Source organism: Myiozetetes cayanensis, unplaced genomic scaffold (genome assembly GCF_022539395.1).
Source record: "Myiozetetes cayanensis isolate MyiCay16 unplaced genomic scaffold, myiCay2020 scf3, whole genome shotgun sequence".
Classification (NCBI taxonomy): domain Eukaryota; kingdom Metazoa; phylum Chordata; class Aves; order Passeriformes; family Tyrannidae; genus Myiozetetes; species Myiozetetes cayanensis.
In genome coordinates this window covers 73,481,662-73,506,303 of record NW_026087521.1, presented here as the reverse complement: position 1 = coordinate 73,506,303, position 24,642 = coordinate 73,481,662, and the positions used below count along the sequence as shown (strand labels likewise).

The 24,642-nt window shown below is 48.1% G+C and overlaps 1 protein-coding gene across 8 annotated transcripts in view; it reads left to right on the top strand.

Moving 5' to 3' along the window:
- The window catches only part of PPFIBP1 (PPFIA binding protein 1), an 87,487-nt gene that overhangs the window by 14,611 nt on the left and 48,234 nt on the right, over positions 1 to 24,642 (top strand). For all 8 annotated transcript variants that reach the window (XM_050324540.1, XM_050324548.1, XM_050324547.1 and 5 more), the window contains exon 2: positions 10,020 to 10,095. The gene's annotated coding sequence lies outside the window, so the exon portion shown is untranslated. The remainder of the gene's footprint in view (positions 1 to 10,019; positions 10,096 to 24,642) is intronic.

Below are 24,642 nucleotides of genomic sequence, written 5' to 3'. Positions count from 1 at the left end.
ATCTAGGTCCTGCAGCAGTTTAGAATTCCTGTTGTGCTGTTCAAAGTCCGTCTCGCCTCAGAAGTGGCTCTGCTTATCAATAATACATCAAGGGATGGTCCTGGGGCTCTGTGTGCTTTATAAAATGGATTGTGTGGATAGCTGCTGGTGTCATTTCTAAATGCTTTTCCTTGCTAGAAGAAGTGTAGTTCATCATGAACTGAATTTACCACTTGGCAATATTTCTTCTCCAAGCACCCAGCCTGGCTGGTGCTGGCAGCAAGGTTTGTGTGTCTGTAGTTGGTGTTTTATGAACTGTGTGTTGTTAAAGAGCTTTTCTGGTTCCTGTTGCTGCTGCAGACTCTGCTCCAGAGGAGTCACAGAATCACAGTCTGGTTTTGGTTGGAAGGGACTTTAGAGGTTGTCTTGTTCCAATCCCTGCCATGGGCAGACACCTTCCACCAGCCCAGGGTGCTCAGAGCCCCATCCAACCTGGCCTTGGACACTGCCAGGGATGGGGCAGCCACAGCTTCTCTGGGCAACCTGTGCCAGGGCCTGCCCCCCCTCCCAGGGAAGGATTCCCCCCTGATATCCAATCTAACCCTGCTCTCTGTCAGTTTGAAGCCATTGCCCATGTCCTGTCGCTCTGTCTCCTTGCCACAAGTCCCTCTCCATCTCTTCTGTAGCCCCTTCGGGTCCTGGAAGGAGCTGTAAGGTGTCCCTGGAGCCCTCACTTGTCCAGGCTGAACAGCCCCCAGTTCTCAGAGCCCTGAGAGGAGGTTGGTGCCCTGCAGGAGCCCGAGCTGTGCCGTTCCCAGGACGGCTCCGAATCGCGGTCCCTGCTCCTGCCCCCCAGCATCCTTATCCTGGCCGTGTCCCGGTGGGATGGCTCTGGAGCAGAGTGCTGTGCTGTGCAGTGTGGGTGTGCTGAGCCGTTCCAAGGCTGTGACCTTCCCCTGTTCCCAAACGGAGCGCTCCGGTCACAGGAAGTGCAGCTGCAGCGCTGGGAGCCTCCTCAGTTCTTGAAAAGGATTTCCTGGGAACAAAAGCTCTCATTGCTCTGTTTCTTCGATTTGATTTTGGTTTTGGGTTTTTTTTTTCCTTCTTCTGTCTGCTAATAATCTTGGCTTCTTGTTCACTGTTTTCTGTTTTCTCCCTTTTTAAAAGGGCTGGGGAAATAATGCTTTCTTTGTCTTTTTTATTTCTGAACTGAGTTTGCTCTAGTACCTCTAGGGCAAATAAATCTCCTTTTTGCTTCTTCCTGGCGTTAAGAATGCCTTTCATTTGAGAGAAAGTATAAAACTAAAATAACAAAAATTACAGTTTGACCTTTATTGGTTAGGAAAACAGTGATGTAGTGAGATGGCTACTGGGAAGGTTGTTGGATTTGCATAGGCTTACAAGGTATAATTTTAATTAAAAGCAGTAGAGCCCTTGGATAGGAAGTGAAACCCTTAATTGCTAATACAGCACAATTAAGTTTCCCAGTACCAAGCTAGTAATTAGACAAAATTCCTTGCAGTGTGGAAACACTGTTTGGAAACACAGAAGTGTAGAGTTAACGTAGAAGGAGGTTTTTTCTGCAAATATCAACTGTCTGAATTGTTCTACTCTTCAAAACCAATTCTCTCTCTTTTTGTCTTAACTAGTACTATTTTAGCTGTTGAGAGTCTGTAATACAGCTCAGTCCTTTGCTTGGGGTGGGTGGTTTTAAACAGCTGAAGCCTTGAGGTTTGTGTGACATGAGGAGCTGCAGGCCAGTCATTCATCTTCTCTTCCTTGGTGAGTGTTTGCAGAAATTTCGAGGGCTCAGCAAGGGCTTGGACTCATCCAGAAGCAAACTAACGCTGTTTGGTGTTCCTGTTGGTTTTAGGGAAGGCTGGATGCCAACCTGTATTTATTCTCTGTTTTCAGCCCACTTGGAGGGAGTGGCAGCCAGTGCAGGGCAGTGGTTATTTCAGCAGTGACCTTTTCAGCATCCAGCATATTTATTGCCCCCCAAAATAATGCTCATTCTACATGGATGCAGCTCTCTCTGAGCATCAGGTTCCCCTGCTCTGAGTGGAGACTTGAATTCTTCGGTGCCTCAGTGGTGTTGGTTTGTTTTGTTTTGTTTTCAAGAAGGAAGTTCATGCATTTCTTTTGGCAAATAACGTGAAGCAAAGATGTAAAGCTTCCGGAGTTACTCATCTTTTCCACACGGAACTTGATGAAACATAAGGTTTGCCTGAGACATTTTCTAATGACCAAATGCATTTGGCTTCAGGCTGAACATCTGAGGCAAACTTTGGGGAAGGAGAACTATGGAATAAACAGCAAATGAAATCACTTCACAGCTCTCTGTTGTATTACCAGGGGGAGGAGGGGAGTGATTACTCCTTGGCAAATGAGGCTGCAGGAAAGAATTCTATATAAAGATTGTTGGTGCCCTAATGAGTAATAATCAGTGGTGCAAAGCAGGAAGGGGAAATGACATTGTCACCAGCTGCATTGCTGGCCTGGCTGCGAGCACTGCTCTGCTTTGCCAAGCCCAGCAGGAGCTGCAGGAAGCTCCCAGCAATGCCCCCTTGCAGCAGGTGATCCCTCAGCCTGCAGCCCCCCCAGCTTGCATCAAGAGAGGAGACAAATGCTGGATTAAAGCACAGCGTGGTGGTGTTGGTGTGTGCTGGCAACCCTGTGCCCGACATGGCTCTCTCTGCAGAGGAGAACTGGCTGCTCCAGTGGCAGCGTGTTCAGTGCTGCACACACAGCCTGTGCAGATCTTCCCAATCTGTCCTCTCCTCCCTGCAGCTCATTCTGAGTGTTCTGGTTCGTCCAGGCCGTGCTCTCCTGTGCTCCTCCCTGATGCTGGGCTCGACCTGCAGAGCCCTGCATTTAGGAGAGGGTGGAAGTTGGACATCTGCTAGACCTACTCTTTGCTGGGCTTGGAGATGTGCTGCATGCCTGAGGAATACACAGACAGTAAACAAGGAATGGCTGGGAAGTGAAGGCTGTGCTGGTGCTCAGGAGCTGGGGGTTTCATGGAAATCAGGGTAAAACGACCTTTGCCTCTTTGGGGCAGGGCTCTTGTTCCTGAGGGAAACCTGACCACCACAAAAGCACTTCAGGCAGCCACTGGGCAACACTGGAATGCAAGTTCAGGACAATTACCTGTACTCTTGTATCGTCCCTTGTGCTGTACCCCATAAAGCCCAATGTTTTTGCAAGTGATGACCTGCCCTAGGGATAAAGCAGGAGTTGCATTTTACTATTTGGTCAAGTATGGAAGGCTGTTTCTTCCCCCCATAAGTTTATAGGATTCTTAGGGGATATTTCAGGATAAAAGGAACTGAGACTGAAGAGGGTTGGTTTCCCACTTTCCCCGGTGGAAAATAATCAGTTGAAGTGATGTTGAAGTCTTCTTGCTGTCTCCCAGATGTTACACAGCAGTTAAAGATCCGTTTTGCCAAACTGCTGGATTCCAGGAATGCCTGTGGGATGTTTTTTAGGGACATCCTTGTATAGGATGTGTGCTGCTTCTGATATTAACTGTCCCATGTGGGAAGGATGGTCAGTAGGTGATTTCTGAATGAAGATCTAAGACAACACATACTTAAGGGTGCACTTGTTTGCCCTCAGCATCTTGTAAGTGATTCTTTCCCATCTGACTTTCCTTTTGGAGCCTGAGCAAAGTTTACCTCTTTCCTTAAAAAAGCCAAACAACTGCCCTCCCACAAAACAAACCCACCCGTGAAATAGGAAATGTTTGTTTATTTATTCCTATCTCATGAGAAATACGAAACTGAGCTGGTTTCTGCTTGGCTGCTGTGGTGGTTGCTCCTGTCCCGAATTCCAGCTTTAAGGCAGAGTCCATCTGTGGACCCAGCAGTATCCAGCACTATTTGTGTGTGTCTTCTGAACAATGCTGATGGAGCATCTTCTGGGCCAGCCAGAGCAGGGAATTGCAGAGTTCTTGCAGCAGTTTGATCTGTGCGAGGCTGATTTGGATGTGTCTCCTCTACCTGCATAATAATTTCTCCCAGAGGTGTAGGAATGTGACACCTCTTTGGAGCTCTTCACCTTCTGCCAAATGTGGTCAGACCTGAGCAGCGAGCTGAAAGTTTAACGGGGTGAAGACTGACAGACAACACCACCACATAAACTTCATTTCCTTTAGAAACCCAGGCCAGAAATACATGCTGAGGGTTTTATTCTGCAATCATGTGCTTTAGGATTGTGTGGAGCAATGTGATGAGCAGCAGTGGTGTTCTCAGGGTTATTTGCAGCTGAGTCCTGTTGTGTGCATGTATATTAGCACATGACCAGCTTGAAAGGGCTGAAACAACTGCAGTGCCTGCGTGGAAAAATAGCAGAAGACGTACATAAAACTTAACCTGTGAAGCTGGCAAAGCATCTGGTTCTGTTGGTCCTAATTTCCAGAGTTTCTAATTCTAATCTTTTGGCTGCCTCTTCTGAACAGCAATAAAAAGGTGTCATTTTGCTCCTTTTCCTGGTGAGTGCTTTTGGGCTTCGCTGCTTTCAAAGCTTCCACTTCACTTCCCAGCTCTGGAAACACAAAGAGTTTGGGTGCATGTGCCTCAGTAACAGGATTTTGTAAGTTTGTGGTGTTGGGGCTCTTTAAGTTCCTGACATAACTGTGAAGGAGGAGAATGCTGACAACACCAGTGCTGTCAAATTTATGAATTCTCTCATATCTGATTCCACAGACTTCTTATCACAGGCTTCAGTAACATGGGTGTTGGGGGCATGAGCTCTTCAGTTAAAGTCATAAAGTAATTTTCCATTGTCTTCCAGTCACTTCTGCATCTTCCCTCAGCTGATGTCTGCACTTCCAGAGATGATAAACCTGTTGCTTTGGCTGGTAGAGTTAAAACAAAGTAGAAACTGCATGGAGTGGCACTCCAATTCAGAGATGGACACAGTGATTAATATAAAATTAGTCACAGATTAGTCATAATTTTTTTCCTTGTGTAAATCATGTCTAGTTTCACTTAAAATCTGATAAGTTAGTGTTTTGAAAGCTTCTCTTTAAACCTTCTGCAGCTTGTTCTTGCTGTTGGTGTTGCAAGTACTTCACTGAATGGTCTGTCTGGTGTTACTCTCCTCTGACTCAGGGGATTATTTATAATATTTTATTATACCTCCACTCAGGGGATTATTTATAATATTTTATTATGCCTCCAGAAAGTGTCGTTTTGCTGTTGGCTGTGTTGTCTTCATCCCCCAGCGCTGGGATGTTGATTCAGTGAGGTTTGGGCTGGTTCAGATGGGCTGTTTTGGGGTAGGAAGTGTTGTTGTCTGAGCTATCAGCAGCTTGGGTCACTGGAGCTGATGATGTGGTTGATTTAGCTCTGTTCCTTTGGTGCTCTGTGTGTGCCAGACCCCCGGGGTTTGGATTGAAACTTGGGGTTGTATTTTTTTTAAGCTCAGAACTTGCAAATGGTTTAGTAAGACCCCAGCCCAGACTGGCCTGTTAAAGTGGATGCTCTGTGATTCTTGTCTGTGTCAATGTGTCTGCAGCCTTCCAGAAACCAAAAATAAAGATAAGGGGTAAAGCATCTGTGTTCTCCCTTTTGTGTCTGATTTGTCTGAGTGCAGCCAGCCTGTCCCCTGATAAATAAAGAGATGTGCTACGTGGTCTGAGGCAGCTGAAAGACATACCCAGGGTGATTGGAAGGTGAAATATGACGTGTTGGCCGGTGATCCTTGGCGTGGGTGAATGATTTATACAGATGTGGGGAAATCAGTCAGGCTGCAGCCCTGATTACTCCCATTCAGATTCAAACCAGCCTTTGCCCAAAGGCCCTTTACAAAAAAATTGTACCATTAGTGGTACCAAAATAAAAGGCTTTTTCCATGGGAAACCATTAGAGCTCCCCAAATCATTCAGACTATTAGTGTTTCTTCATTGCTTTGCTCCTTGGCTTGGAATGCTCCTCCTGCCTCTCCAAGGCAAGAGAACTGGACACAATCCGTGACTTCCTTGGAAGCGTGGATGTTATTAATTTGCCTTAATAATTTTTTTTTAGTCAAGTTCTATCTAGCAGTTCTATCTGTTGCTTTATTCTTTAGAGAGAAAGAGAAAAAAATGAAGTTTGTATTTTTTATGGATCTGGGGGAAGCTGGATAATGAGGTGCGTGCCTCGACAAGGAGCTGTGTGCGTGTGTGGGAGCCTCCGTGTGCACCCCGTGGCTCGGCCAGGCTGCTCCAAGCCTGGCTGGGATTTTGGGAAGAGGTGCCTCAGCTGGAGGTGGAAGGTGCTGGGCACAAGCTGAGCACTTGTGTCACCCTGAGCAGGGTGTGTGGCAGACGAGGGGGAAGCACAGGAGGCTTCTTGCCACTCCTGACTGTCGGAGAGATCCGAGTGATCTCTTCTGGTGGGAGATACTCAGATACAAACTTCCTGGAGCCCTGGTGCCTGTGTCATTTTCTTTCGGAAACGTAGGAAGAATGTCATAGTAGCTTTGTAACTGAAGCACAGACACGCAGACGTGAGGCGAGTGTGTGGGAGGAGGCAGTCATTTGGATTGTGCTGTGATTACTCGGGGCCCGTGTTAAAGAGGCATTTTTTAGCTTTCACTAGAGAGGAGGGGCTCTTTCAGATCTTGTGTCTCAAAGCCTTGCTTGTTTTTGATCAGAAATGATTTATTTTCATCTGGTAAAGAGCAGACACGGATCAGATTATTTGCTTGCAGTACTCGTGCATCCTTCTGAAAATATTCCTGTGGTCACAAAGCAGAGGAATAGTGCTGCAGCTTCCTTGCTAAGCTGTGCCCCTGAACAGGGTGCAGCACGTGAATTTTTCAGGTCTTTGGGCATATGGTTGTGTCCTGATTAACTTCACACAGTGTGTAATTACGTGCAGTTGTGCTTCTTGAATTTGAAAAAGCAATGGGTGGCTATGGCAGAAAACCCTTCATTGGCAAGGGAAAATATTATTGCTGAACATGCAAGATTGTAGGATTGGGATTTGTGTTTTTCTTCCTGGTTAAGAAATTAGAGTCTGGAAAGGGAAAAAGAAAAAATCATGTTGTTCAGCTGTCTTTCCTGGGGATACTGGAAGGATTCCTCCAGGGCATTTATATGTTGTGATGTTCTCAGTATGAAAACAAAAACCTGCTTAACTCTCACCATTTTGCCCAGTCCTGCTCCTCTGAAATGATCCTTCCTAACAGGGAGTGTGGTTTTCTGGGAGGTTGTTCTCTTGATACTGGAATTGAACTTGGATTGAACTCGTTGGAGAGCTTGGCTGTTGCTGGGGAGGCTGGAGAGCCCCTGTCCCCCCAGGCTGTGCCCTTTGGTCGGGGCTGTGTGGCACATCCACGTGGGATGTAAGAGCAGCTGTTCCCTCAGTTGCCGTTCTGGGATGATAATTTACCCTTCCAGTTAAACCAGAAAAACCCCACCCTTTCCCAGAAGTCCCAACAAGTCCCAGTTTTCACTCATGGCCCCTGAACTCCAGACTTTCCCTGGGGGCTGTCGGCCTTCCTGGCATCCTTCACAGGCTGAGGCCTCCTGGATCCCTGTGTCCCATGCCAGGGCAAGTGCTGGGATGAGCATCACAGCCATTCCTATAGGAATTAACTGTTGTAAACAGCCTTCAGAGGTGAGGGTGTGCGAGGGAGTGTTTTTGGCTCTGGAGTTAGAGGGTGTCTGATTGGGGAGTGCTGTGGTTTAACCCCTCTGGCAACTCAGCCCCAGAAAGTCCCTTATTCACTCCTTTCCTGGTGGGGTGGGGGAGAGAATCAGAAGGGTAGAAGTGAGAAAGCTGATGGGTGGAGATAAAGACAGTTCACTAGGGCAAGCAAAAGCAAAGCAAACCAAGGAATTCCCTCCCTACTTCCCATGGGCAGGCAGGGGTTCAGCCATCCCTAAGGACAGCGGGGCTCCAGCACGTGGAAGATGGTTGTTTGGGAAGACAAATGCCATCACCCTGGACATCCTCCTGTCCTCCTTCCCCCCCAGCTTTGTCTGCTGAGCATGATGCTGTATGGCATGGGATTGGTCAGCTGGGGTGAGCTGTGCCCCCTCCCAGCTCCCTGTGCACCCCAGCCCCTCGCTGGTGGGTGGGTGAGGAGCAGGAAAGGCCTTGGCTCTGCTCGAGCCCTGCTTGGCAGGAACTGAAACACCCCTGTGTTATCAAGGTGTTCCCAGCACAGATCCCAAACACAGCCCCCTACCAGCTGCTGGGATAAAAATTAACTCCCTCCCAGCCACAACCAGCCCAGGAGGTTCTTTACTCAAAATGAAACGGGAGTTTGAGGAAGGAAGGAAGGAAGGAAGCAGGGCGGTGGAAATGCAGCCTCGGGAACAAACTGACTCCTTGTGCTGCCGGGATCCAGGGCAGTTCCCTTTTGAGAAAGGCATGAAGTGTTCCCTGCCCCTTGGACAGCGAGCTTGCCTGAGGTGTGGGCTGAGTGTGTGTAACTGGGACTCGGGGGAGGAGGAAATGACTAAACCTTCTGTCAGACCACAGGAACAAAGAACATCTTTGATTCACTCAAATGGGGACGGACAGAGGCTTGGGAATAGCTGGTGGTGCTGCTCTGGCTGGGAAGAGCAAGTCCACTGGAGACTGGCCCTCGTGGGGAGTGTGAGTCTCCCAGGACTTAAAATAACACCATTAACTAACTTTTTTCCCCTGGCTCTGCAGTTCCATCCCTGACATTCTGCAGTGCCCTTTACAGAAACCTCAAATATTTTTTTTTCCCCCGCCTTCCACATTTTGTCTCCTTTTTTCCATCTCACAGATGTTTTTTCCCTGCCTGGCACAGGGCTCAGTACACAATTATTCTGTTGCAATAGCCTGGAGCCCCAGTCCTGTGACAGAGTCTGCTTGCACAGGCTCGTGTCTCCTCGGGTGGGTTGTGTTCTGTGTCATTTCTTTTTTTTTCATATCCTGGTGGTTTTGTTCAATCTAGTCTGAAAAACTGCTCTGAGAAAGAATGAGCACCCAAGCATTTTAGTATCTAGCCCTGAAAATGCTATTTATTTGTTTGTTTGTTTGTTTATTTTTGTATTCATCTCCCAGTCATGCTCTGGTTGAATTCTCTCTCTTCCAGTTTACACCCTCTGGATATTTGGAGTTTGTTGCCCAAGTCAATGGCTTGTTGGTGTCTCTTTATTCCTAGATTCATTCCTAGATTTTTGAGCGGATTCTTTGCTTTTTGGTTGTGTTACTTGCTTGACTTTTAAACTTCTGTCAGTTTGCCAAGATGTGTTCTTGTGCAGTGTCCCAGGTAGGGGGTGTCCCTCTGGGATGTTCCTGGTTGTTTCAATCCTTCTACCAGCCATATTTTTGTATTTGTATTTTGTATTGCACTTGTAGTTGAGTTACTGATTCTTAAGCCTCTTCTAATGGGAGCTCAGGTAACTGCCAAGGTTTGGAAGTTTTTACTTCTTGGTCTGGAGCTTTATTCCCAAACTTTCCTTTTGCATTTCAAATTCAAAGTTTGCCCAGAACCTTCCCCTGGAACGATTTTGTCACGCTTGCCAAATACCAAATAGCTCTTTATTTTGTGCACAGTTGGTAGATGGGAGTATCCATGACTAAAACTTCCTGTCAGACCCCAGTAACAGAGACCATCTTTGATTAACCAAACCAGTCGTAGTAAGGAGACTCAGGAAGAGCTGTGGGGTTGGTTCAGTGCTGTGGGCCGCTCTGATTTCCACTGGCTGCACTTCACACCCTGGTTTGTGGATGTTCAGCACCGTGGGGTGTTTGGCTGGGGATTTTTGGAGGTTGCAGTGGTGAGAAGGAAGCCTTGCCAGGCATCATTCACCGTCTTTGTTTTGTGTTACACGTGTGTGAAACTGAGAAATAATGTTGCTGGGAATTATTTGGAATAAACAAGCTCATTTCCTCTTTGTGTATCAGTTGGCAGCCTTTAATCTCTTGCCTTTTTTCAGTGCTGTTGTGTACATCATCCACTGTGCTCCCTGTATCCCATGTGCCTTGATGAACTTCTGCAAGATATCACTGTTAAGTCACCTCAGGCTTTGAGTGATGAATCAGAATCTCTGTTTCTCTTTTTCTCAGTGTTGGAAGTTTTTATGGATCAGTGGTACTTGCTCAAGAGTGACAGTGGAGATCAACACTGAGTCTGCTCCTCTGGGTGAGTAATGCAACCCATTGCATTGCCCATGTCTGCTACCTGCATCTCTGCTATTCTATTGCTTTTTGGTATCTCAGACAACAGCTCCTTTGGGATTGGAGTTCAAATGCCATTAAAATGATGCTGTGTGTGACTCCCAGTAGGAGATATAGAAGAATGTCATTCTGCTTCTGCAGAAGATCCATTTATTGGGAATCTTTAAGGGATGGTCCTCACTTCTGAGGACCACACAGTCTGAGCTGCTGTTCAGAGCCAGGGAGGCTTCCCACATTTTAGAGACAATGAATTTGCAGCTGTGGCAGAGTAATGAAGTGTATTTTGATCATCCAAGAAGCACTACTGAGATGAGCACTGGAAGCTGTTCTGTGGCACACGAAGGGCTCGAGCAGTGCCAGTGCTCCAGCGCAAGATCCCACTGGATCTGCCATGATTGCAGGATGCAGCTGTGTTGTGCATGTGCAGTTAACCTGACTCAGCAGGTAGGTGCAGAGAAACTGCCAGCAGCTTTCCTGTTTCTGGGGCAAGCTGATGTGAAAATGCATCCAGCCAAACAGCGGATGTGTCGTGTTACCCTTTGGAAATGGCCCAGCTCAGCTGACTTGGAGGAGCAGCGTTTTGCATGTGGTCTAGACTGATTTGATCCAAGTAGCCTGGTGCTTGTCAGAGCTGGCAGGCTTGCTTTGGGAATTGTTATCCCTGATCTGCTTTGTTCTGGGTGTTATGGTACGATTTAGCATCCTGAATTCCAGCGGGAGGGCCGGGTCGGATTGCTGTGCCTGCACCTGGGCTGTGCACCCACCACTGTGTGGTGTTTGTGCCATCCTCTCTCAGGTGTTCTGTGTCACCCTCTGGGTCACTGCTGCTCCCTGGAGCTGTCCTGCATCCCCACACAGTGTGTGAGACTGGTGTGTCATTTGAAATATTATTTCCCTCCTTCTACTCCCTTACTCTCTCCATAACCTCTGGAGTGCTGCTTCTTGGATCTCAGACCTTTCCCCCGCTAAATCACGGTGTGTGAGCTCTCTCTGGGATTCACAGCTGCCCAAGGTCTTCCACCAGACCTGAAAAGAAGGGGACGTTGCCTCTTGTTTGTCAGGAGCCCTAAACTCCCCTGCCAAATTCCCTGAGTTTTTAAGCAGGGCTGCAGGAGAGGTTATCACCTCTTGTCCCCCATGCTGTCACATTTCTCCAGTTTCAGTGCTGCTTTTCAGAGCTGGTGGCATTACACTCCAGCTGGATTCGAGTCCGTCGTGGCTGTGAAAACATCATTAAAAGTTGGCTGGCAGCCATTCCTGCTGGATGTGTGTTTGGAGACTTCCAGTCTGCTGGCATCACCGTGCCTTTGCTGGAAGTCTCTCCCTCTTTGCTCTCCAGGTGCTGTGCTGAGTCCCTTTTCCAGGGAGCAGCAGAAATTCTGGGACCTAAATCCACCTTGTTTTCCCTGTCCCTCGAGTTGTTGCTGTTGGGAAGGGAGTGTGTGTCCATGTCCATCCTAGGCTGGAGGAACAGGTGCTCAGTGCTCCTTTGGCTGTTCCTGTAGCTCCAGTACTGGGAAGTATCTGGAATTTGGAATGCTGTTGGAGTCAGACCCTCCATCAACCACGATGCTGACAGTTCAGCCGTGGCCCACAGGAAGGCAGCATTAGAAATAATCCAGAAAGGCTAAATGAGGCTTTCAAAAGAAGCCTTAGCAGAGACAGCTGCTTTAGTGTGATGCCATGAAGACACAGGAACCTGGCAGAGCCCATGCATCCAGATTCCTACTTTTCCTAGCAAAGTCCACACAGGTTTTCAGATGCATCTCCACCTCACTCTTGGGAATGCTCGAGTTAAAGTTTGGGGTTGGGGTGTCCAAAGCTGGGGCAGAGCATCACATGCAGCCCTGAAGTAACAGAGTGAACTCCAGTCCACCCTTTTACAGGGCCTGTGTGCAAAAGGCAAAAATGAGGATTTGTTGGGTTTCCCCCCCACCCCAGGGTCATGCTGAATACAGGAGGGAAAGAAGTACAAGGCTACTCCTGTGTATTGCATTTATTAGCACTTGATGGCTGGTCCTGCAGGGCCCAGCCCACACATGGCTTTTCCTGGCCTTTTAATAGTTGTGCTAAACTCAACTGTGCCCAGAATAGCACCGAGTCCAGAGCCTGGGGCTGCTCAGTGTTGCTGGGAGGTGTTGGGGCAGGGTGGGGTCCCCGGGCAGGCAGGGGGGGGACTCTATGGTGTCTTTTCCCTCCCTTTCTTCCCAGAGCAAGTCTTGCTGTGTGCAGGAAAACAGAAAGATTCCTGTGCTTTTGCTCTTCACATATTCCGTGTTGTGGCTTTCTGGGTGATGTTAATGTAGCTCGAGTTCTGATGGGGGCTCTCTAACACACGTAAATCTCTGCAGGGAGGGGGAGAGGTGTTTATCTGTAAATAGTTACCCTGCTCCCTGTTTATCTTGCATGTGACCTCCCTGTCACACACTGCCTTTCCCTGTGTCCCTCCCATCCGGTCCTCCTGATTTTATTGACTTTCCTGGTCCTGGCAGTTGCTTTATATTTGGAAAACAGGAATTCATCCCTCACACTAAGCTTGCAGATCTGATTTCATTTCTTCCCTTCTTTGAAAAATCCTTTTTGCTCTCTTACAGGCTGAAAATGTACATTTTCCCTGTTTATTTAGACAAGCCTCTTTTGTCTGCAGGAACCTTGTCAAATGATAAGTTTCTTTGCTTGCATTTATAATCCTGTGAGGTTTATGTATTGGGAATAATCTTTGTGAGCTGGAAGAAGATTGTCCAATCTGTTTAAAGATGTCCCACTTTTGGAGTGCAGCATCTCATTAGGAACACAGTTGGCTGTTTGCTTGGCTTTTTTCTTCCTCTCTATAGCTTGGGGGAGAAAATGTATCATTTCTTCATCTAGTAATAATACTTGGCACTTTGCATCTTCAAAGAACTGTACAGCTATGAATTGAATAATTTCTGTAACACTGTGTGGTAGTTTCTCATTATTATTTCCCCTGTTTTACAGATAGGGAGAGTGAACAAGAAGTCAAGTGAGCTTAGGCCAGGAAAGGAGAAACAAAATCAGTTTAAGTTCCCAGCTCTCTAACTTGTCCTAGAGCAAGAGGAAGTTGAATTCAGGTTGACACAAAAGGAAGGGGAGAGCTGGTTATGTGTAATTACCTTTCCTAACCTTGTTAGCTATTTATCTGTGTTTATTGTCCTTGGGTTTTGGGGGGGGTTTCTTCTAAATAAGTTTTCTAACTTACTGACGTGGTTGTCACTGCTCAGCGTGTGCTTGGAGGAATTGTCTGAAGTTTCTGAAGTATAAATGGGATTGGGTTTGTTGGGTGTTGCTCACTGCTGGCCAGGGGATCTCTCTGCTCCTTCCCTCCTCTTTCCTCTCAAACCAGAAGCAGGGAAAACCTTTTCTGGTGTATTTGGAAATATTTTTTTTCTCTGTCTTGTGTTCCATCTGAGACTAAGATGGGAAAAGTGAGCCATCCCAAAGTGGGAACTGTGTTTAATATATAGAAACTAATGCCTCTTGTCTTATCCACCACATACCACATTAAGATTTATTTTTCCCCCTTCATAGGCTGTGGTGGAAGTTGTTGGCTCAGAGTGGTGTCTGGAATTGTGTCACTTGCAGAAATAATTTTATACAACTGACTAGGCATGAGTTTCCAGCTGCTTAATTGGCTGACAAGGCCCCCAGATGTGTTGATGCCATCTAGAAAAGGTGAGTGCTGGAGGCAGTGAACTGTGGAATTGTGTGTTACAAAGCAAGTCATGGTAGCAGTTTTGTTGGCTACTTGTTCAAGGTTGGTTAAAACTTCTTTATTTTCAGGAACTCTGACATTTTATAAAGGTGCTTTGGAGCACTGGGCAGCGTTAGGACAGTTTAGTCTCTTGGGGAAGGCAGATAATCTGCTTGGTGCAGAGGAGCATGGAAATCACATGGAGAACTTCTTCATCTTCCTTCAGAAAATCTCCTGGCTGGCTCTCTGCGGGCTCTCAGAGGTTCCCTGGCCACCTTCTGCCTGGCTTCAGGTGCCTTGGATGATAACCTTGCAGCCAAAGCTTGCATGGCTCATGACACAGCTTCATTCTGGGCATGCCCTGCTGCTGAGGGCGCTGGAGAAAGCAGCTGTCTCCAGCCATGTGCTCTTTTTGGGGATGCAGAATGTTGCAGAGCCCTTTTTAGGGGCTCAAGATTCAGCTGCAAGATCATATTTAGTTTGGGATGGGTGGGACAGATATCCTGGTGCCTTAGACGAGTCGCTCAACGATGGATGGCAGCCCCAAGGTACCCAGCCAGTATTCTTATTTTCATTTTCCCTGAATCTCTTATGTAGCTGGTATTTGTCATTTGTTGCTTCTGAGCTGACTTTTTAAGGATCTGAATGTGGCTTTTCATGAGTCTGGATGTTTTTCTCCTGCTGGGCTTGGGAGGCCCTCGGGGCTGAGCTGGGCCCTGGACTTTGCAGCAGTGATGTGAAGGGCTTTGCAGGGAGTCTGTGCTTGTGGTGGGGTCTCTGTGTCTCTCCTTTGTCATCTGACAGCTTCTCTCACTAGGCTTTGATTTCAGCTGCTTACAAGAAATGTCAGCAGCTCAGCATGTGGGAGCTGCACATTCCCCTGGGGGCTGTTCTGGTGTGTTTATTTTGTTAATTCTGTGTTTTGTAAACTGCTGATGCCCTGGCCAAGGAATTTGGCTGGGATGCTTTAGTATCTCTAGGTGTTGTTACTCAGGTAACAACAGATTTGAAATCAGGAGAGGGAGGGAGCTACCTGACTACCTGCACATCTCTTCCTTCTCCTTCTTCTCCTCATCAAGACTGAGGGATCTTCTCAGCTGTGGGAAGAATTGCTCAGCAGAGCCTTGAGAGTTGGATGTTCCTCAGAGCACCATCACTCCAAAGTCCCACACAGCAGTCCCAGGGTTGAGGAGGACTTTTCCTGCCATCCCCTCTTTGTGGCTGCAGTTGTGCCAAGCACGGGAACTGAGGGCAGGGTTGTTTGGGATTAATGTTTTTTTTCGTGCTTCCCCATAACTGTTTGCAAGCAGCAGAGAGAAGGGAGGAGCTGTTACGTGTTACAGATTAATCACAAACCACAAACTCTGTGGGCACTCAAGAGTAGGGAAGTCTCAGGAGAGGGAAAAGGCTGGTGGGAGAGGGGACATCAGCTTGAATGGAAGGAGGGAAGAAGTGGGAAGTGGCAGCGCGAAGGTGATGAGGGACAGGTGCTGGGATGGTACGTGAGCCGGTGTGGTTCCCCGTGGTGAACTTGATTGTTGCCCTCCCGGTTTTATTGGTGTGACTAAGGAGTTGCATTCTGAAATAACCTAAGTATTTTTCTGTTTGAAGATCTTGAATTTACAACTTCCTTGTTAAACCTGCCTGCCCAGCTGGCTGTATCCCCACACCCTCAGGTGTAAACCTTGTGTGGCCGCCAGGCTTCTTGTGGCCCCCTCTTTCACAGTTTTACTGGGTGTAGTTTGTTTATAGTAACACACCTCTGGGGTTCAGGGGGGGTTTGGGAAATGGTTGGGATCAGCAGGACGGGGGATAATCTTTGACTGCAGATTTAGGCAGTAGGTGGGGATATTTAAGAGAAGCCACCTCAGCTGATGGTTCAGTGCCGTGGTTTAACCCCAGCTCACACCTCGGCCCCACTCCCTCACCAGTGGGATCCAAACTGTAGCACCCATAGCAGCTCCTCTGAAGGAAATGAACTCCATCCCAGCAAGCCCAGCACATTCAGGAGGAAGGTGTGTAGGGCAGGGTGCAGCAGGCATGGGCCATCCCTTGGGACCGGCTGGGACACCCCTGGGCTGGCAGGTGATAGCCCAGGTGAGTGGATGGCTCTCACGTAGAGGGAATTGAACAGGGCTTTGGTTTTTTACCACTGTCAGAAAGCACTGAGAACTTCTAAGGCCTCGAGTGGAAAACCAGCTGTTGTTGTTTTTTCAGCTCTCCTCCCTTCAAACTGGCAGGTTACCCTTTTCTGCAGTTTCTGAGAGGCTGAGGTGATGCTGACCAAGTTTGACAAGTAGATAACCAGGGAGCCTGGCTGGGTTCTCTGGTGTGATTAAAGCTGCAAGCTGGCCCTCTGAGCGTCACAAGGCAGCAGCTTCCAGGTTGATGTATCTGGAAAACATCAAGGAGTAGGTGATGAGGTGTGAAAGGCAAGGAGCTCCGTGTCCAATCTCCCCAGGCTTCCCTGGTTGTCCAGGGGAAGCTGAGATCCATACTGCATTAAAGGGATGTTTGTCTCAGCTTATCTGCTGGCCAAGCCCATACACTCCAGATGTTCTCTTATCTCAAAACCAGAGATGCACCTGTAATTGTCCCTTCAGGATTTGGAAGCGTTTTTGCTAAAGCTGTCTGTCTGCCAGTGTTTTCAAGGACATGTCTCACTTGGAAATCATGGTATTAAAATAATTGGCTTTGAAATGAAGGGAGGGTCATGTGCCCTACATCAGAAATTCCTCTTAGTGCTTATTAATCCGGTATATAAATGTCATGGCTTACATCCACAGGGTGTTTGTATTGAATTTATAGCCATATCAGTAGCTCTTGCTCTTCAGAATAAAATGCCATATAATCTGGTAATGAGAAATATTCTCGATTTAGAAACCAAAAATAGGACACAGACAAATCTGAGTGAACTGTAAGAAAATAGGAAATAGCCTTACCTCATGAGGGGAGAGCAAATCCAAAGGAATAATGTAGCTTTTAGTGGAATGGTAAGGCCAGAGAATTCCATCTGTTTCCTTAGGGGATAGCACAGTGACTGCCTGATCCTCCTCTGGAATACTGTACTGAGGTGTGTAATGAGGGGTAGTTGGGAAACACCCTTCTTTCCTCACCCTGAGTGGATCAGTGCACACCAGTTGGAGGTGCAGAAAGCAGTGGGAATTCAGGCTTATCTCCCTGCCCAGCCCCCTGGTTTGAGGGAGAGGAAGGTGTTCCTCTGAGATCTCCAGGGAGCAGCACTGCCAAGGCCAAGATGTGCATTTTGGGAGCAGAATCATCCTTGCTGTGGGCAGGTGAGCATCATCCAAGAGCTTGGAAGTCTGAAACACCTTCCTTGCTTAACCAAACCAACAGTCCCACACCTGGAGGAGGTGAGAGTTCTTAGCAAATGTTCTTAAATAACAGCAGTGACATTAATAGTCATAAAAGCATCAGTAGCTAATGTCAGTACCTGACAAACTAATGATGCTAATGCTGCAGGCTGTCCCTGCAGGCTGCTGACTGAGTGGCCAGTGTTTGTTTTGCCCCTCACCAGGGTGGCAAAGGCTGTTGATTTTAGCTAAGGTGCTGTTTGTGTGCTGGGCAGGTGGGTGAACTTTGTCCCAAACTCCCAATTGCTTCGGTGGAGGCTTTCCCCAGCTTGTCCTGTTGATGGTGGTGTCACCAGGATGTGATGATGGTGTGGCACTGAACCAGCAGCAAGATCCGTATTGGAAGAGAACATGTCTTTGTTGCAGATTTGGTGTGAGTTTTGGACCTTCAGTGTTTCCCGTGGGCTCAAACACAGCCCTGCAGCCCCACTACCACTGGAGTAGGTTCTGGTAGTACCTCTAAGAGGAGAAGGAGGGAAGGTTGGAGCCACAAGGATTAGGATGTTGAGACTTACTCATGTTCTGTCTGTGGCAGAAATGTCTGGCTGCTGATGGTCTGAAGTCCAGGTGAGGAGAACTGGTGTTTTACTGTGGGCTGATACAACTGAAAGCACCCCCAGGTCACACAGACCTGGCAGGATCTGTATTCTGAGGTCCTGTTTTGGTCACTTACGTCAGTGCTAAACGTGCTCCCGGTGTCACTGGTTCCAGTGGCATTGAAAGCACGCTTGACATCACGTGTGGGCTTGTGCAACTTGCTGATCTGGGGCTGGGTGGGTCCTGCTGCAAAGCTCCTGCGCCGACAGAGAGACTGTCTCTATTTCAGGCCGTGGCTGTGCTCAGCTGTCAATCCAATTCCAGGGGAGCAGATTATGAGCACTGAAACGCTGAGCTGGTGTAAAGCTGCTTTGCTGATAAGGAGCCCTTGGAAATATTTGGCGAGTTCAGCTCTGCTGTGGGCCCGGGCAGCCACTGCTGGCTGAGCTCCCAGGGCACAGTGCCAGGGGTTTTTTGGCTGCTGTGCCCCCTGGCTGGAGGCCGAGTGACCGAGGCTTGGTGTGCCCTGGCTGTCCTGAGAGACTCCAGGCGAGGGCAGCGGGGAAGCAGCATCCTGTTTCTGCCATCTGGGCACCAAACAGCCCTCTCTGTCCCTGGGGGGCAGGAGATAGGGTGGAGAACACCCTCAGGTGCTGGAAAAACCAAAACCGAGCTGAGGGCCACTCTGCTTCCCTTTGCATCTGTTCTCAGCTCCCGGCAGGAGGTGACAATCCGAGAGGTGGGAGATGATGCCACGTCTCTTTCTGGGGAAGAGCGTGGTTGTCTGTCAGTGCTTCAGCCCCAGAACAGTCTGGCAGTGGAGCAAATTCCCAGCTTGCAAGTACTCACAGGAGCCTCTTTGTGGATTTGGTTGCTTTTTGGTCCAAGATCTTGGCACGGATTTCCACAATTGCTCCTTTTCCCATTTCCCTTTCTCATCCTGTCCTTGGTACAAAATGGGATAGTGTTTATTCTTCCCTTGCAGATTGAGACACTGATGGAATTTATAGAATCATAGAATGGTTTGAGTTGGAAGGGACCTTAAGGACCATCCAGTTCCAACCCCTTGCCATGGGCAGGAACACCTTCCACTATCCCAGAGCCTCATCCAACCTGGCCTTGGACACTTCCAGGGATGGGGCAGCCACAGCTTCTCTGGGCAACCTGTGCCAGGGCCTCCCCACCCTCACAGGGAACAATTTCTCCCTGATATCCAACCTAACCCTGCTCTCTGTCAGTTTGAAGCCATTCCCCATGTCCTGTCACTGCAGTTCCTGATGAACACTCCCTCTCCATCTTCCTTGTAGGCCCCTTCAGGTACTGGAAGGTGCTCTGAGGTCTCCATGAAACCTTCTCTTGTCAGATTTGTTTTGCCAGCGGGGGTGTGGTGTATAAATGTGACACCTTTGCATCCTGTGAGCATTCAGAGTAGCCAGCCTTGCCTCCACCTGTGTGTTCCTGCTCCTTTCCAGCCTGTCTTTGAGTTTCCTCAAGGGCCCTTCTTTGCAGCTGTGGCGCTGTGTGCCCTGGGCGGCTCCTGCAAAGCCCCTCTGGCTCTGGTGCCAGGCACTCTCGGTGTGATGATCCAGGTGTGCTTCCCTGTTCCCTGGGGTGTTGTCAGCCAGTGGCAATCCCTGTCGCTGGAGGCAAGGGCAGCGCTGCTTTGAGCAGCTGGAGCAGCTGCCTGTGGGGAGGATGGGGAAGAGAAGCCCCTGGACGTCGGGGCACGAGGAGGAGCTGTGAGTGTCAGTGGTGCCAGTGAGGAGCCGCAGCATGGCCTGCGTCTGTCTGCCCGAGAGCCTCTGCTGTCTGAGCAGTTGCCAGCACCTGTTCATTGCTGCTGCCACAGAACATGCAGGCACTTCTGAGGGTTGTGTCTTTAGGGGGTGTGTTGTGTGTAACTCACGGTGTGTTTTGCCAGCCCCGATCCGCGCCACGGAGCACTGGCACACGGCTGAGCTGCCACCTCCTGTGTTACCCAGGGGGAGTTTGGAGCCTGGCTGGCGTTCCAGCGGGAGAGGAGACGTGTGTGGTCACGTTCCCCCCACCAGACATCTGCATGGGGCTCCTTGGAGCACAGGGAGCTTGTCAGATCTTGCAAGCAAAGGAGCACCAGGCTGGGTCACAGTTCTTGGACAGGAAACTTCCAAGGAACAGGCAGCTGATGCAGAGATACCAGAGGCGTCCTTGTCTCGTGGTGCCATGTGTGTTCTGACACGCAGGCTGGGCGTGTTTCTCCTTTTTTTGTTGTTGTTACTTGGTATTTTCAGACTTTAGAAGAGCACTATTATGTTCTAGTGTGGTGAGAACAAACTCCTGGTTCTGCTCTGCCCCAGCTGTGAAGGATTTGCAGTTCAGTGTTTGAACTCTGCAGAGGGGTGTAGCACTGGTTACTGATGAGATGACAGTTGTTCAGTCCCAAGTTGAATATCCACCTGCACTAAGCATGGCTTAAGCACAGCTCCACACCGCTCCCAGAGACCCCTGGTGCTATTTCCACGTGGAGCACTCACTTTGCCCTCCTGGTGCAAAGTTCCCCCGAGTGAGCCGTTCCCACAGGTGAGAATTTTGCACAGGTAGTTGAACATGTGCTCTGCTAACCCACTCAAACAGCCCTGAAGGCCCCAGAGGAACAGGAGCCCCAGCTCAGGTGAGCAGCTTTTAACCTAAGCCCTTCAGGGGGGGCTGGTTTAGCTGAGCTGTCTCTTTTGATTTAACGCCCAGTTTACTTCACCTTTATGTCTGTCTTCATTGAGTTCCCTTGAGTTTGGCAGCTGGAATTAGGAAAATAGTGTCTCTCTCACAGCGTGGGGTTGGCAGACTGCTGTGTAGAGGTCCAGAATTGTTGACCCCACCTAAGATGGAAATTTCCTGCCTTGGACCACCCTGCTGGAGTACCAGGAGAGGCAGGCAGTGTAGGCAGCATAAGCAGTCTAGTCCTGCCTGATTATGATCCCCAAGGGAACACGGACAAGGTCAATCTCTGCAAAGAAACCCCAAATGCTGGTGATATCTTTCCAAAGTGACACTGCTGCCACAGTGGCATCACCACAGGATGCAGGATCTGGGGGCTGTTCTCCAGAGTGCTGAGTAGGAAGGGGGTGGCCAGAACTGGGAATGCTCTCCAGGACTGAGGACAGGGTTGGTATTGCAGGTAGAAACAGCCAGGTAAAGTTTCTTTTCCTTAAACAAAGACATTTTCGTAAATCATTAGCAACTTTTGCCTGAGTAACATAAAAGTAGGTCTGCAGAAGCTTTGAAAAGGGCACAGAAAGGTCAGGAGTGTGACTGAACATCAGCTCATTGATACTGAGACACAGTCATGCAACAGAGAGCATTAAACCCCTACTGTTTGGAAGTATTTAATCAGCTGACAGTGCTGCTTCAGATCTTGCATCGTGTAAAATGCAGCACATCACATTAGTTCATCTGGGGTAGAGCTTCACTTTCTTTTTAAAGACTATTAAAACAGAATATTAAGAGAGAGGAGAGGGGAAAAAAAACCTACACAAAAAAACCCCAAAACCAGAGCACAGAAATGGCAGTTTAGTATTCCTGACATTTCTCAGAAAGCTGCTTAAGATTATCCCCTTAAAATGGCAGATTTCGCCTGCAAGTCGAGTGCAGGAGCAAGAACTGATATTTCATTACAATATTAGGAGAGGCCTGAATGCATTTGTGATCCTTGAGACATTTGCAAGAAACAAGAACTGTCAGAAGTTTGAATAAAGGGCAAAAACCAAATCCCAGGAGCTAACTACATAACTCTGATATCTCCACTGGCAGCAGAACCTTGGCAAGGCTGAATCCACCTGCACTGAGGTGGCAGTTTGGGGCTGTAAGGAGGGTGCTGGCTTGTAGGGGTTTGCAGCCCTGCTGGAGGGCTGGGTGCAGCAGTGGGTTTTCTGTGAGCAGTTCAGTGCATTTGTGATCCAGAACTGTCCCCATTTCTGTCCCATAGCTGCTCAAACACCTCTGCTGCAGGCTGGTTCCATCCACTGCTGGGTAAATGGTGAGCTGTCCCCCAGAGGAGCTGTGCTATGACAGGACTCCTATGTGCAGATGTGTGATGATTTCTGTGCTGAAAGAAGCAATGTTTCTTTTCCTAAACAGGGCCTAAGCTGTAGTTCTGTTGCATATGGAAAGTAAACATTCGTGCCGGTTTGGGATTTACTTTTCCCATTTTAAACAGCAGGATTATCATGGTTGAGGTCTTGGCATCACCAGTGTCTTCTGCAAGCCCAGACTAGACTTGTCTCAGTGCTCTATTTATGTGCACCAGAGCAAGATCCTCCTCTAAGGGAGGATCCCTTCCTAACTTTAGCCAGGGAAACAAACTCTGTAGTCACTGAGAGATAAATATAACCCCCAGAAACAGTCCCTCCAATGATGGTCTGTAAGCACATGAAAAATAGTCAGCCCCAAAAAGGAAAATGCAGGGGCAATAGGTTTTAAAGTAGTTATTTTTATAGCTCTCTTACATGTGAAGCAAGAATCAACATTTTTAGTTCTTTAGGGCTTGAGAACAAGTAAAACTTCTCTCCAGGTCTCCACGTATACCGTGAAGGATTTGACCCCACATGTTCAGGTGGCTTGAAGGAAGCTGGTGGTGATTAGAAAATGTTTAATTCTTTCTGTTGAACTCTGTTATTTGGGGTGGAGTATTTAGGGGTTTATTTTGGACTTTCTTTTTGGGGGAGGGGGTTTGCATGGTAATAGAGGACAAGTTCTAGGGCCTTCCTTTTTCAGCTGGTGCCGTTTCTGTTCGACCCCTGGGACATGAAGAACCCCTCCTCGGCCAGCTGAAAATGTTAGAGTTAACACATACCATTCTACAACACTGAGTCTCGCCCCCCCAACCTCCCAAAGGTTGGGAAAGTGTGAAACACTTTAAATGTCTGCTTCTTTTAGCACCAGACATCTCGGTGGGTTTGTATGCAAGTAGGAAAACTTTGAAGTGCAGTTGAAGTACAAAGGGAGAGCACTTCAAAGAAGTGTAACTGTTATAAGTGTATCTGATCCCTCCAGGTTTTTGAAGTTTTATCTTGAGATTATGTGTTCAGAGGAAGATTTATATGGAAATACTGAGGGTTATTAATTCATCCAAACCAAGATGAGTGTTGGCATTCATTGAACTGTTCTGTGCTGGTTTTGGCTTCGCACCGTGGCGGGCAAGTGATCCCTCACCTTCTGTCTGCCCTGCCAGTGTCCCTGACACTGTAAACCTCCAAAGCAAAAGGCTGCTGCAGAGTGAGACTTGTTCCTCACTGTTATCCCAGGAGCAGCAGAAATCCCTGGATAGGGCTGAACAAACCCACAGTGTGTTAAACTCCCCAAAACTCTGCTTGGCATCGGTCACTCTGCTGGAGTTGAGTCCACGGTGGTCCTTGGTGCTGCATTACAGCTTTTAATAAATAGCTTGAACTTTGGGAGAGTTCAGCTCTTGAATCTGAGCTTTTTTTTTAGGGTTGGGCATCCACCCCTGTACAAACATGCCCAGCTGTGCTGGAGGAGGGAGGTAGTTGTTTTTCCTTTTGGCAAACAAGGATTCTGGCATCGACGGTTTTAATTGCAGGAATTATATCAGCAGTTCCCAGTGCTCAGGGGGTGTGTGTGTGCAGGAGGGGCTAATTAGATATGTATAAATAATGGGCTAGGCAGAGCTTTTAATCCTGGATATATTGTTCCATCCTTGCCATCATCTCTTACTGTGGGGCTGTGGAAAGGTAGAAAACTATAAAGTTACCCAAGAACCACTTTTTCCCAGTGCAGCTGTGAAACAACAGTGAGGTTGCTTTTGGTCTTTTTTTATGTCATAAAAGCATCTTTCAATTAAAATGTTATTAAATTACTTGTGTTGTTTTTGAAAGTTTCTTTTCATTAGGTCTGTAGGCTGAGGGAAGGGACACCGTTAAGCAGCCTAAGATGTTTTTTTTCCCCTCTATTGCAGGAGGTGATCCTGCTTCCCCATGCCTTGCTTCCCTTCCATGCCTTACTATGTTTCATGTCAAGTAAGGGCCCCTTCTGTGTTCACACTTTCAGGATGTTTGTAGATCACAAAACTTCCTTCAGCAACCACGTGGCTCAGTGATGCTTTTCTTTCTCAACAAAAACAATATTTTCGGGGAATTACTTCTCTGGAAGATCTCGAGTTCTGAGGGAGTTTAGGGGGTGAAATTGGAGAGTCTGTAAACCTGACTGGCTTAAACATGTGGCAGATACCCTTCAGTACTTGGCCATGCTCATATTATCCTTATCCATGGAAGCCTCCAGCCCACCCCGGGATTGTTTCCATTCCCCCGGCACCAATATCCTTGTCTTGGGAGCTCCTCTGAGCCCCAGGCACAGCTCAGCCCCTGTTCCACTGAGTTCCTTTAGCCTTGGGTGCTGCTGGAGGCCACAGGGGGCACCAGGGCATGAAAACATCTTCCTGCAAGGGGGTGGTGAGGAGGTGTGAGTCTGACAGAACAGAAAATGGGTTGAGATGGGATGGAGAAGGCATCTTTGTTGGCTCCTCAAGGCGGTAGCACACGGCTTTTGTCCTTCATCTCTTGGCACTGGGTGTTGAAAAAGCAAGCCAAAATCCACAGCACTCTGCCCCCTGGCTGGAAAAAAAAAAAAAAAAAAGAAGTAAAATAAATCTTTGCTTGCTCCAGTGTTGCTGAAATTCCTGGTTATCAGTCCCGGGGCTCTGCTTTGCTGAGGGACTGGAGGGTCCCAGGGACTTGGATTCCCAATTGCCCTCCCTAAACACAGGCTGTTGGCAAAGCTCCAGCAGGAGTTATTGGCAAAGAAAGCTTTAGTTTAGGAGAAGATGAAAAGGTCCACCAGCTTTTGAGGAGAACAAGAGAAAACCAGAGGGAAAATGGGCCTACCATTTATTGTTTCTCAC